Source organism: Muscardinus avellanarius (assembly GCF_963383645.1).
Source record: "Muscardinus avellanarius genome assembly, chromosome: 9".
In the NCBI taxonomy this organism is placed as follows: domain Eukaryota; kingdom Metazoa; phylum Chordata; class Mammalia; order Rodentia; family Gliridae; genus Muscardinus; species Muscardinus avellanarius.
The window spans coordinates 62,151,808-62,165,978 of record NC_137795.1 but is presented as its reverse complement, the minus strand read 5'-3'; the positions used below and the strand labels follow the sequence as shown (position 1 = coordinate 62,165,978).

Below are 14,171 nucleotides of genomic sequence, written 5' to 3'. Positions count from 1 at the left end.
CAAGAAACTAAAAAGAGAGGCATGAAGTCTTACAGGTTGATATTCATTTGTTTAAGAAATTATGATACAAAAGGAGTTAAGTACTGTGTCTGCCGTGAGTGGTCACTAGTCCCGTAGCTCATGGAACTTAGAGATAAGGAGAGGATCAGAAAGCTCAGGGAAAAGCATTTTACTTTCACATCATAATTGATGTAAATGGATAACTCTCCCTCATCACTACTTGCAAACCATCTTTACCTGCTCATCATTTTAAATGACACCATAAAAATATTCACCCTTATTTTTTCTAAACACACAAGCTCATTCAAAATCAAACAAACAAAAACAAAACTACTCTTAAAATACAAATATCAGGTATTTTTTTCTTCACCAAGGCCAGGGAAAAGGAGTTATCTCCTTTATATCTGGAAACTACTGAATTACATTAATAGCAATTTCCTCAGAGTAGATTTCATTTCAACATGTCTTTTGAGAACTTGAGGTTTTGTTTGTGATTGCTCATCCCTTCAGCCCACAAAGACTCTCCTTTTTCAGAACCAACAGCACTTCTTAATGTGAGTCATTTAGAACTTAATCATATGCTGCCTCTTAAAACTCTCTCGTTACTAGCATTTTACCTATTTTAAGGCCCTTGAGGGACAAACCATATCAAGTGCAACATATAACAAAAGGTTGGACATGTAATAAATATTAAGTACTTAAAATAGTTTTTAAAAGTATTAACTCCAAATTAGAGGGATAATGGTTATTCTTAGGAAATCTCCCCTCCCATACCATCCAATGTGCCCTGAAAAAAAAAATTGCATTAGCATACTACCTTGCTCACTTCATCTAAGTAGTTCCCATGTCTTTTATTTTTCCACTCAGTTGGCTGATAAAGGCAGGTTAAGTGTTTGCATTTACGAAAATATACTATATAAAAACTAATCAGGTTAACAACAAAATTTCTCGTTTATTCCTTCAACAAGCACATATTGCTATGCCCAGCAGTGTGAACAGCCATGTTCCCTGCACTGAAGGAACATGTCTGGTTAGAAATAGAGTGATTACAATAAGTGAAATTAGTGTTTTGGGAACACTCCGTTGGGTGCAAATAGCCTCCCTTGGGTGGCTCAGAAAAGAAGAGGCAGGATGAAGCCGAGGCTTCCAGGCTCTGCCCAGGTGGGGAAGGGCACTGAGCAACAGCTTGGGGCCTGAAACCGGAGGCTGAGGAAACTGCCAAGCAGCACATGGTGTCGGCAGCTGTGAAGGCGGGGGGAATAATGGTTCAATGCCAGTGTAAAAAGGGCCCTGTAAGCCATGCTCAGAAGTCAGGGCTTACATTCAAAAGGAAGTTGTCTTTTAATTTATTTTTAAAAGGCCCTGCTTGAGGAAGGAAACAGACCAAATAATACCAATTCATATATAAAGGCAGCACTACCAATCGCACTAGCATGTATGGGGGATAGTAGGATGGAGTTAGGAGGGTACACACCAGGGAATATTGTGAGCGTATATGAATGTATCACTTTAAATTTCACTGTGATATATAATTAGATGGCACAAATGAAATTCTACAAGAAAGAAAGAAAAAAAGAAGACCCTAAAGGACTAAAGGCAGAAGAGTCTGGATGGAAATTTTTATTTTACAACAGGGAAATAATACAGAAAATAAATTTGGGTGGCTAGGGGTGTAGCTCAGTGGTGGAACATTTGCCTGGCATGCTCAATGCCCTAGGTTCAATCACCTGTACCCCAGAAGAAAATAAAATGAATTTTAGAAAATAAAGGAAATGGATTTAGAGAGGTAAAGAGGGAAGAGAGGTTCCTACTTGGAAAGCTGAGACAGCAGTTTAGACAAGGTCCAGAACTCAAGCAATGAGACTGGGGATGGGAAGACAAAGTGGGGACACTCGGACCTCTGGATGAGAGGTCTAATGGAGAAGGGAAATCCAGACACAACTCTGAATTTCCAGGGTAACTAGATGAAAGATGGGCCATAAACATAGAGTGGCTGTAGGAAGAACATCAGCTGAGGCGTTGAGAAACGCTCAGGAATTCACTTTTACACACTGAGTTTGGGGTATCTCTGGCAAGGGCAGGTGGACATGTACAGGAGGCAACTGTAATAGTTTCTGGAGCTTAGAAGGGAGGTCAGAAGTTTGTGGCTATGTTTTGGGTCAAAGTTTCCCCAAAACAGAGATGAACCAGGATTATTGATCACCTAACTTTATGATCTCAATGGAAGGAGTGAGTAAACAGAACAAGGAAAAGAAAAATCCAGGAAAGAAATGTGGCCCCTAATGAAACACATGCCCCAACATTAGTCCCCCTTGTAGCAAGAGGGGCAGCCTTTTGTGCTGGTGGTCTGCTCAGCCACTGGCCAGGGCTGGAGAGCAAGGGCTGCCTGTAGGCTGGGCACCCACTGACCCAGCAGACCCGCACCTGCAGCATCCAGAAAACTGATTCCTGCCCCAGGAATTGCTACCTTTGCTCTTCTCTCTTTCCCCAGATGATCACGTGGTTGGTGCCTCATTCAATGGATCCTCAGGAACCCCCTCTTCAGAGTCCTTCCCTGACGCCTTCCTTCCTTGTGCTTCTCTCCTGTCACCCTGCACTGCTTTGTTCACTAATTTGATTTGCTTATCTGTTTATCTTCATCCTCCAGTAGAGTGTGAACTGCTCAAAGGCATGGGCGTCTACTTCCGGCCCCCCTGTGTTTCCTAGCCCCTAGAACAGCAGTGGGTGTTTGTTGAATAGAGTAGGAGGGGTGCTGGTGACAGAGTTCAAAGTCTGTGGATGTGTGTAGAGTGGAAATGGATGAGGAGCAAGAAGAATGTGTGAGAAGAAAAACTAAAGTCAACAAATACAACTTTACGGTCAGCCATAAAGCAGAAGATAGTGGCTAGAGGGCAAAGCAGCAGAAAGATAATCATTATGTTAATGATGTAAGGAATATATTAGGGAACATGGATGTATATTTGAACCCACACCATACAAGAGCAATGGTAGAAGTTTAAAGTTTTTAGTTTCAAAGACAAGAGACAGAAGTCTTGTAAAAAAAAATAATAAAAAAGAAACATTTCATGGACTATAAGGTGGAGATAGGGAAAGAGATAGACCAACTAAAATGCTAGAATTTGACATCAACTTAGGTCAATTTTTTTTTTTTTTTTTTTTTTGCAGTACTGAGGATGGAGCCCAGGGGCATTCTACCTCTGAGCTACACCCCCAGCACCATTTTTTATTCTTTATTTTATTTTTGAAACAGGGAGAGTCTTACTACGTTGTGGAGCTGAGTAGATGAAGCTGGCTGCAATCTCTGATCCTCCAGTCTCAGCCTCCCAAATATTGGGAGTACAAGCGTGAGCCACCACGCCCAGCTAACTCAGGTCATTTCTGCATGTAAATAAAAAAATAGTCCCTTAAAATATCTGCCTTTAGAGCCAGGAGTGGTGGCACATGCCTTTAATTCTAGAACTTGGGAGGCTGAGACAGGAAGACTACAGTTTTGTTTGAGGACAGCCTCAGCAAGTAGTGAGACTCTCATCAACCTAGAAAGACCCATTTCAAAATAAAAATAAAGTACAAGGTCTGGAGGTATAGCTTAGAAATGAAATGCCCTCAGGTTCAATCCCCAACACTAAAAAAAAGTCACTTTATATATTATTTTTGTAAAATTCTAAAAGGTATTACTATATATGCTTCCCTGACTTTTTAAAGATTATACTTATAATAAGTACAATCTTCAGATGACTTCAACTGATGAAGAGGTCAATTATTAACACTAGCAACAGTCTTCATGGTTTAACAGTGCATACACAAGGCTGACTGTCTTCTAATCCCAATAACTTGAAATCTGTGCATTTCCCCACTTCATTTTTATGACTCCTTCTTCTTTGGCCACCAGGGTTTTCTGTGGCTCTAAATCCTCTTCTAATATCACCAGGTCTGCTTGGTCTTCAAAGCTTCCTTAACCATCCATCTTTGATTGGGTAACTAGTCAGGCTTATTTAAGAGTATATGAATATAGGACAAGTTTAAATCTATACGTGGAAACAAAGAAGAACTAGGAACTTTCTTCTGCTAAGAGGAAATGTGTCAGCTCTAGCCCATAGGCTCTGTGGTTCTTGTCTGGTCAGACACCTTGGTTTCATTCCAACCTACCTGGAGCCATCTCTGACCCTGCCAGATATCTGTCTGAATCTTCATTTAAAGAGGGTCATAGGACAGGTATAGCATTTTTTAAAATACAACAAAAAAAAAAGATACAACTGCAGAAAAGAATAAAAAAATCTTTTTTGTTTTCAACTAAACAAGGGGGAAAATTAAAGTTTTTTAAAGCACACGATGTACTTATTCATATCGTACTCAACCATTAAGCCAAGCATGGAAGGGAGGGATGGGGAGGGAGTGGGGTGGGGACTTGGTGGGGGCTGGCTGGGTGATGTTTATATTTATGTCTACACAAGTTTTTTACCCCATTATAATGTATAAATACAATGCACCAATAAAAATTTTTTAGAAAGTTAAAAAAATTAAAAAATTAAAAAGTGAAAATAAAGTGGGAGTAAAAATTGCTTTATGTGTATGCATCTAAACTACAATAAATCACCTATTTTATAAATTGATTCCATTAAATCATTGAGTCTGAGGGAAATCTTTAATTTTGCTTTGAAAAATGATAAAGAGAAAATTTCTACCAGGCGTGGTAGCACACGCTTGTAATCCCCGCACTTGGGAGGCAGAGACAGACAGGAGGATCACGCAGGTTGGAAGTCAGCCTTGCTGGCTTAAGAGACCCTGTTTCCAAATAAAAATATAAAAAAAATAGGTCTGGGAATATAGCCCAGAGGTAGAAGGGCTTCCAAGAACCCCAGGTCCACCAAAAAAAAAAAAAAATAAGAAAGAAAATTTCCAATAATAAGTTGATTTTCAAATGGTTACATTTCTAAATAAACCATTTTCTTCTATCATAAGCATTTATAACGAAATGTTCATGTTATTGATTGCTGTTAAGATATTCACATTGGCCGGGCGTGGTGGCGCACACTTGTAATCCCCGCGCTTGGGAGGCAGAGACAGGAGGATCGCACAGGTTCGAAGCCAGCCGCGGGCGTTGGCTTAGGAGACCCTGTTTCCAAATATAAAAAAATGTAAAAATAGGTCTGGGAGTGTAGCCCGGAGGTAGAAGGGCTTCCAGGAATCCCAGTACCACCAAAAAAAAAAAAAGATATTCACATTGTTTTAGTAAACCAAAACTCAACTTTTTAGGAAATCCGGACAATTTTACAACTTTAATGCCATTCAGTTCTCATACTCCAATATAATTGGAGAAATGTCATGTATTTTAAATGCTTACTCAGAGCACTGTAAAGTTCTGAGGAGTTTGAGCTGACTGTTTAAATGCCATTTCTTAACCATGATACCAAAACTATTCATATGTCATTATGACATTTTATGAAGACTTTGGGATTTTTCTATTCCTATTCTCAACTTTGAGTGGTTTTTTTTTTTATATTCTAGAAGGGATAGAATAGAACAAAACAATTCAGCAATAAGTGTTATTCTATCACAAGGTAATATATTTGTTTCCAAAAGAAAAAAAAGTTTGCATTCTCCCAAACTCCACCCTAAAAACAAGAGATATCATGGTGAAAACAAGATGGAGAGTAGAACACTTAAAACCCATGTATCCAGAGCATAATAAAAGCAAAATAATTTTTGTGATGAAAATGAATGAAATTTACTCTTTTAATTTTGAAGTGTATAACTCATTCTTAATATTCACCATATTGTGAAAAAGATGCTGCCAATGAGGAGCATAGACCCTGTCCATCAGAAAGCTCACACCCTACTAAGTCTCTCCTTTTTGCGTATTTATTTGTTTGTTAACTTATCTATGTGCTTAAACTGTGAAAAAAAAATTTTTTTTGTAGTCCAGAGTTGTATGTTGGCTTTACAGCTTTTAGAAATTTTATCCCAGTAGCACACGCTTGTAATTCCAGCATTTGGGAGGCTGAGACAAGAGGATTGTGGTTCGCGGAGAGCCTCAGCTACTACTTAGTGAGGCCCCTTGTAACTCAGATCCTGTTTCAAAATAAAGAATAAAAAAATAGAGCTGGGGGTGTTGTTCGGAGGTAGAATGCCCCGGGGTTCCATTCCCTCATACTGCAAGGAAAAAAGAGAAATTTTATCCCAGCTTTTGAATCACTCATTTAGTTAGCAAAGCAAATAAGATGACCTAACTTAGGGGGGTGGGAGGGGGAAGAGGGAAAGTTCCTAATGCACATGATGTACATTCATAAGCATATCAAAGCCAATCACTAAGCCAAACATGAGAAGGAGGGAAGGAGAGGGAATGGGGTGGGAATTGGGTAAGGGCTAATTTGGTGATGCCTCCACCATCTTGTATTCCATTAAGATGTATGACTACAATGCACCAATAAAAAAATTTTAAAACAAAAATCCTCAAAGGAAGAAAGCTTTTTTAAAGTATACCAAGTAAGCATATAAAAATAATCTGAATTACATCAAAATTTTTAAATCTCAAACAACTGTACCACTGACCTAGTATGTACATTAAAATATGAAAATAGGAGCCTGGCATAGTGGTGCATGCTTGTAATCCACATACTTGGGAGGGTAAGACAGTAGGATCACAGATTTGCAGCTAGCCTTAGCTACTTAGTGAGGCCCTTTGCAGCTTAGTGAAACCCTGTTTCAAAATAAAGAATGAGCCTGGCGTGGTGGTGCATGCTTGTAATCCCCATGCTTGGGAGGCCAAGACTGGAGAATTGCACAGGTTCAAATCCAGTCTCAGCTACTTAGTGAGGCTCTCGGCATTTTAGTGAGACCCTGTTTCCAAATAAAATATAAAATAGGTCTGGGAGTATAGCCCAGATGTAGAAAGCCCCTAGGTTCCACCCCCAGCACCACCAAAGAAAATAAAAATAAAAAAAGAATGAAAAATAGAGCTGGGGATGTAACTCGGAGATAGAATGCCCCTGGGTTCAATCCCCAGTACCATAAAAAATTAAAATAAAAATTATTCATTAAATAATTTACTTCCTCTACTTCATTTTATATACCTAAGAAATAAACTGGAGACAAAGTCATAGGAAAAAATGGGTAACTATGCTGCTCATTCAACAGGAAACACAACAATGAAAGGACAGCCATCCAAGGAAACTCACACAGATATTAAAATACATCATTGCATTAATCCCCAGTACCACAAAAAATTAAAATAAAAATTATTCATTAAATAATTTACTTCCTTTACTTCATTTTATATACCTAAGAAATAAACTGGAGACAAAGTCGTAGGAAAAAATGGGTAACTATGCTGCTCATTCAACAGGAAACACAACAATAAAAGGACAGCCATCCAAGGAAACTCACACAGATATTAAAATACATCATTGCATTGACTTTCCTTGTGGCCACTCTCTTAGCATTTGACTTTTCAAGACAATACTGATTTAATTTAGGTCATTCTAAAACCATGTGTACCTCATTCTCAAAGAACAGAAGGCAAACCAAAACAGGCATTTGGCTAAGGAAGATGTATCATATGATGATTTAACCAGCCCAGTCTCACTGATATAACAGAGAACCAGATTCACTACAAAAACACACACAGAGCAGGGAGGGATATTAAGATCCCTGGAGCCGGGCATGGTGGCCACACCTGCCAATTCCAGTACTTGGGAAGCTGAAACAGGGAAATCACCGATTTTAGGACAGCCTCAGCAACATAGCAAAACTCTAAGCAATTTAGCAAGACCGTTTCAAAATAAAAAATAAAAAGGGCCAGAGTACAGATCAGAGGCAGAACACCACTGGGTTGAATCCTCAATACCAAAAGAAGAAGAAAAAAAACCTCTGAAATGCTTTACCTTTTCTATCAGTACATCAGCACTCAAATGTTGGTTGAACCCTTGCAGAATGTTTTTGAGTGAATATTAAAATAAAATTGGGTAAGGGCTAATTAAGCAATATGTGCATGTATGCCTCTACCATCTTGTGCTCCATTAAGATGTATGACTACAATTCACTAATAAAAAAATTTAAAAATTATAAAATAAATTAGATTGCTAGTTCCAAAAACAAGTAGAATCAATTGTTTGGAATGATCAGAACATCTTTTCTCTCTTCCCAGGGAATGGCTTCTCCTTCTACACAAATCATCCACTGCAATTTAGGGAGGACTCATCCTGTCCAGGAACAGGCAAGGGATCCAGCGCAGACCACTCCTCCTTCCCTGGGATGTTTCCAATCAGTGCTCTGAGCGCCCCATCCCTTCATCTTTGAGGGTGGTAAAGCAGAGAAAGTGTCTCCTTAGAAGTAGACAGTTCAGTGTCTCCAGTCATGCAGAGAAAGGGGCTCAAATGAAATCCTGAAATTACCAGGTAAGAGTAGAGATGATGGAAAGGGACAGCATTGACGCCATGGAATCCCTGGTCCTGGCCTCGAGGTCCTCAGGACTGCTAGTTGCCTGGCTTTATAACACACAGTTGCTCAGCCCTTGTTTCTATTCTGCCACTCTTATCCCTCAAGAAAAAAACAGTTGTTTTTTTTTTTCTTTTGACACTTCAAGCTGATTTTCAGTTCCTTATAACCCAGAGTGCTAGCACACACACAGGAATACATGTACAAAAAGGATGTGGAACTACCAAGAAGCACTAATGCCAGAGCCAGAGCTAAATAATTTAGTAGATATGTTGCTTTAAACTCTAGGTAAGGGAGATAAAAGGATGATGTTGACTTATAACGCAAATGGATGGTCTGAATAGCAGTCAAAGATTTACAAGGCTACTTCACACACCTAACTGTAGACAATAATAATTCTATATAATTTGGACTAGACATAATATCATCTTTAATGAAATTTTGTTATTCTTATAATTTGTAAGGGAAAACCATAGAGCATTAGCTAGTAATCAGCTATCTGAACCTACAGAAAGCCTGAATGCTCTGACCAATTAGTTTAATAAAGCATCCAAGTTGCTATCGTGGTAAATACCGACATTTCAAGCACAATACCTAGAGGTAAATAAACTGATCAGCACTGCAGATACTTTTTATAAATTGTTGGTAGATATCACTACCCATAAGCACCCAAAAAATGTCCTAGAAAACATATAGTGAAATCATTTTGTTGCACCATCCCTGTCCTTCAAAGAGTTCTGGCCATGAAAGAAAGAGATTTATTAAAAATTAAAGAAGTGATAGGCAAGGGGATTTTGGAAAAGTCACAAAAGTACAGTAGGGACTGGTAGAATATGTAAAGACAGCACTAGGAAGATATTTATAAACTATGCTTTCTGAATTTCACTCCTAAATGATTTCTTCCTGTGTTCTGTTTATTTACCAAGCCATCTATTGATCTGTGTGTTAGGCACTAGAGGGGGTATAAAGATGAATCAAACCCAACTGCTACTCTTGGAGAAACTTACACAAATAAGTATAATACAGGAAATAATTCTCACAGAAAGGTAACAAAAATACTATGAAAGTTCAGAATAAGGGGGCCTCAGAATGACAGGTGTAATAAAACTGGCAGCTTTTCACTTTAGGTAATCAAATTCTGAATACAGGAGTGACAAAGAATTCAATAGGTAAGCTGGGGGGGGGGCGCTGCATATCTCAAGACTAGCAATGATCCCTCTAGCACAAGAATTGTTATCTATATCTGGATGTAATTTGATAATTTAACAAAGAGCTTTTGTAATATCATAGGAGCATGGCCTAGAAGAGTGAAACAAGTTCTGTAATCCAAACCGTCATGAACAATGGTTCCTTTCTCCTGCATGGGAGAAGATGATTTGGATGGACTCCAGGGTCTCCAGGTTCCCCGCCTGCCCATATGGTTCAAAGATGTGTGTTATCCTAGTTGTCCTAGATGCTGACGACCCAACTTTTCCTCCGTATTTCTTAAGGAAAAATTTCGCTTTGGGAATTATTGCAACAAATAGTCATAAGGAACTTGGAAACCATCTTTACTTCTCTATTTCTCTCTCCAATACTCATCCTAATTTATAAAAATTGAGGTTTTACTTTAACACAAGACAAAGGCAAAATAATCAATTAACTTAGTTTATCACTCTTCCCCTGAGGCAACTGATTGCCTCATTAATCTCTGTTTCTCTTTGTATTTCAAGGAAGATTCAGCTCATATGAAACACAGAGCTGTCATGACCAGTCGTTTCCATGGGCAAACGCTAGCCGCAGCACCAGAGGACCGCTTGACTTCAAGGAAGCACACCACGAAGTGGGTTCACCTTGGTTCAAGCATTTCCTTAAGGGACCAAAGCACAGAAGAAACCATATAAACAATACAGAAGAAAAAAAAAGCTAGATGAAGAATGTTAACTCAAAAACAGAACAAACCTGGCTTCACAATACAGGCCTTGGCCAAGATATCTTATGCATGGGAATAATAATAATAGTTCCTATACTTAAGAGGGCTGCTGTGAAGCATACAAACTGCTTAGGACAGTGCTCAGTACTGCAAAAGCTTTCAGCACCCAGTGGTAGCATAATATATATTTAGGAGTGAGTAGGCACTAAGCTTTAGCACTAAAGTTTTGGCACCACAGCTTCCCCCATATCTTGGGGCTCGTATTGCTGTGTGAGGTCTTGGACGGGTCTTGAGTCCTCTTGGCTCAGATCAGCCTGGACACTTCCTTAGCCATAGTCTGCCATGCTCGCTTCCCAGTCACTCCTTAATTCCATCAGTTCCAATTGTTACACCTCTAGCTCTGTATTTTTGTTTCTATTGCCATTGCACTTTGCTTTTGTACCATTTCATAAAACTCAAACACATTTTTGAAAGTTAAAAGGCTACCCGGTAGGCTTCCTTGATATTTCCTTTACCTAAAGGTAGGAGGAAATATTTATAGTTCAATGTAAGTTTTAATGTTTGTTAGCAGATTCTTTCTTCTATTCTCTTCTTTCTCTTTCTTCTTTTTCAGAATCACGTTTCCCTATTATAAGTAAAAAGATGCAGCTCAAGAGTCAAAGCAGAACTGAAAACCCATAGTTAAACAATGAAACTGCAAAAATATGATTTATTGAACGGATTAAATGGCAAGAGACATATACCACCCTCATAAAACACAAGGTAAATTTGGTGAGTAGCAAACGTTAGGCAAAGAAGTGGAATTTACATTTACCAACAGGACAATCAACCACTTAATGTAGTCATACCTGACTGCCACTGGAAACTTGGAACAAGGGATTAAAAAACAAAACAGAAACTTGTCAAGAATCAAATTCACCAATAGCAACCAAATGATTTCTCAAATAAATAGTTCTAAATTAGCAGGCACACATTTCCAAAAATTGAGGGAGGAGTGTTTTGACATAATTGATGCCAATCAAGAAGCAGGACTCTGTCTTCCAAGAAAGCACTAAACAAAATGTTCTATCTGATTTTAAAAAAAAAAGGAATAAAACTATGAGACCTCAGCTTTCAGTACATACACAAATAATTGGCTTTCTTACTGAAATCTAGTGAATCATCCATGATGCATATCTCTATGCAGAAGCAGGATCTACCCAAATGTGTTAAATCTCGGTCATAAAAACCTACTAAACTTCTGCTCTTCCTCTCATGTATAAAAGTATTATATCTTTCTGTGAAAGTAGCATAAGGCACCAAAACTATAAAACAATATTTTAATAGTAGGTAAGGAAATTTATAGGTAGAATTCATTATTGTACTATCATTTCAATTACCATGAAATTAAAATGAGACTATAAATACTAGAAAAAGATATATATATATATATGGCAATTTTCCTGTGTTCCTAAGAACCAACAATACTAGAACTAAGGGTTTCATTGGGTAAGGCATGTATTCTTTTTTGTTTACGGGGGGGGGGGGGAGAAAAGGAAATTGTCATTATTACCAAAGTTATCTTTTGCCTTAAATCTTTCTTAATCCCTCAAGCCCTCCCAGGTACAGATCCATTTTTTCATTTTCCTTTACATCAAATTCTTCAAAAAGAATAATTGATGATTTCTTTTATTTCCATTCTTCAACCAATATTAATCAGGCTTCTATTTTCTCTATTCTACTAAAGGTCAACAAAGGCTTCCACAAGACCGATTCCAGTGGGCAACTCCCAAACCTTATCCAAATCTCACAGTGGCATCTGACACAATTGTTTAGCGAGGTCTTCACCAAACTTTCTTTACTGGGGCTCCAAACACCTCATACCCTCAGTCCAGTCCTCTCCTACTTCACTGGCTCTGCCTCCTTAGAATCCTTTTCGGGACATTTCTCCCCTTCCCAACTTCTGAAGCCCTGGAACTGAGACCTCAGAGATCTTTCCATCTCTGTCTACACACACTGTTGAAACATCACTAATGCACTGAAGCTCCCACTTTTATATCTCCAGACCCTACCTCTCCCTCATCTTCAGACTCCTTTATCCAACTACTTATGAGAAGACTCTTCTCCCATACTGTGTTAGTGACCTTTCCACTGCTATGACAAATACCTGAAATAATCACCTTATAAGGAAGAAAGGCTTATTTGGGCTCGTGGTTTCAGAGGCTCCAGCCCATGGTCACCGGGCCCTGTCATTTGGGCCAGTGGCAGTACATTACATCATGGCAGAAGTGCATAGCAAAGGAAACCTGTTTACTGTGAGGTGGCCAGGAAGCAAGGAGAGAAAGAGGAAGGGGTAGGATCTGATTACCTATTTCAAGAACACATCCATAATGGAATGAACTTCTATAACTGTGAGACAAATAAACCTTTCTTGGTTTTGTCTGATATTTTGGTCACAACAACAACCAATACACCTCCTAATTGGTCTTTTTGCCTGCTTCTGACTTGGAAGAAAATGCTACATTCTAACCATGCCCATTAAGGTATGACCTGTCTGACTTCACCAGGCCCCTTGTTTACTGCAAATCAGTCACCCTAAGCTCCTTCCTATTCCTCAAGTACATTAAGCCCTCTGCATCCCCAGGCTATTGCAACCTCTTCTAGAAAATTCTTCTACTAAGTATTCCCATAATTCCCTCCCTCTCTTCTTTTAGATATACTTTCCAAAGTCAGCTTTTCAGAAATATCTTCCCTGACCAGGTGATCAATACTTGCATTCCCTACACCTATCTCTCTTTTCCTTTTCTTTGCTTTGGTTTATATTCTTTGTAATCTTTTTTACCAGATAATCCATCTGTTTATTATCTGCCTATCATCTACATTAGAATAAAAGTTTCATAGTGGCAGAGATTTGTCTATCTTGCTCACTCACTCTTAAATCTCCAAGGCCAAGAACATTGCCTGATAAATAGTAGGTGCTCAGTACACTTTTTGTTGAATGACTTCATGAATGAGCTATTTCTATACTCTTACCTATTGCTTACTGAGGTAGAGTATATTCCAATTGCTTACTAATTTGAAACATATGGTGCAATGTCAAAAAGAATCATTAAGTATTTGAATTTATATTTTTAGAGCTTCATAATGTCAAGTAGGAGATTTCTAGGAAGAAAGAGCAGCAGGGGCAAAACAAACAAGATGGGAAAAGTTACAACATATTTGAGGGAACATACGGAGTTCCCTACAGGAAAGCTGGGAAGAGCTGGGGAAGAAGAAAAAAGGTTGAGTGAAAGATGAGGATAAGGCAGAAAAAAAGACAAGGAGCAATCACGAAGGGCCTTGTGTTCAGGCCTGAGCTTTGAGTGCCATCTCACAGGCAACAGGGTATCATAACTAGGGAAAGAGCAATCAGATTTTCATTTGGAAAGAAAAAATGATTCTGGGCACACAAGGGTATATAACCCATACAACCAGTGTTCTTACAAAGACAAGACATATAAGCACATCAATCTTAAATGATAATTTGATGCTTTGCCATTCATATCTAAGAGGTAGCCACAGTTTCTTGCTCATAAACTTCTAACTGATCAGCTTTCCCAGTGAAACACTTTCTCAGCATATTCCAATTTGAATTATTTTCAGCTTTTAATCAATTAGCTCTTCAGAAACACTTATATGACAGCTCCTAATTAACACACACCAATTTCTAGATATGTACAAGTGAATCAGTTAACTTCCTTATAACATTAAATGTTAATATTACTTTGGGTAGTGAAATATTCAACAAGAAAATTCAATTATAGTTATTTTAAGTAGTAAAAAATGGTATCTGATTATTAAAATAACA

General features: G+C 38.4%; 1 protein-coding gene across 2 annotated transcripts in view; it reads right to left on the bottom strand.

Annotated features, from left to right (window-relative positions):
- Window positions 1–14,171, bottom strand: part of CDK14 (cyclin dependent kinase 14) — a gene marked incomplete at both ends in the record, with an annotated part of 505,411 nt that overhangs the window by 378,533 nt on the left and 112,707 nt on the right. The gene's annotated exons all lie outside the window — the stretch shown is intronic.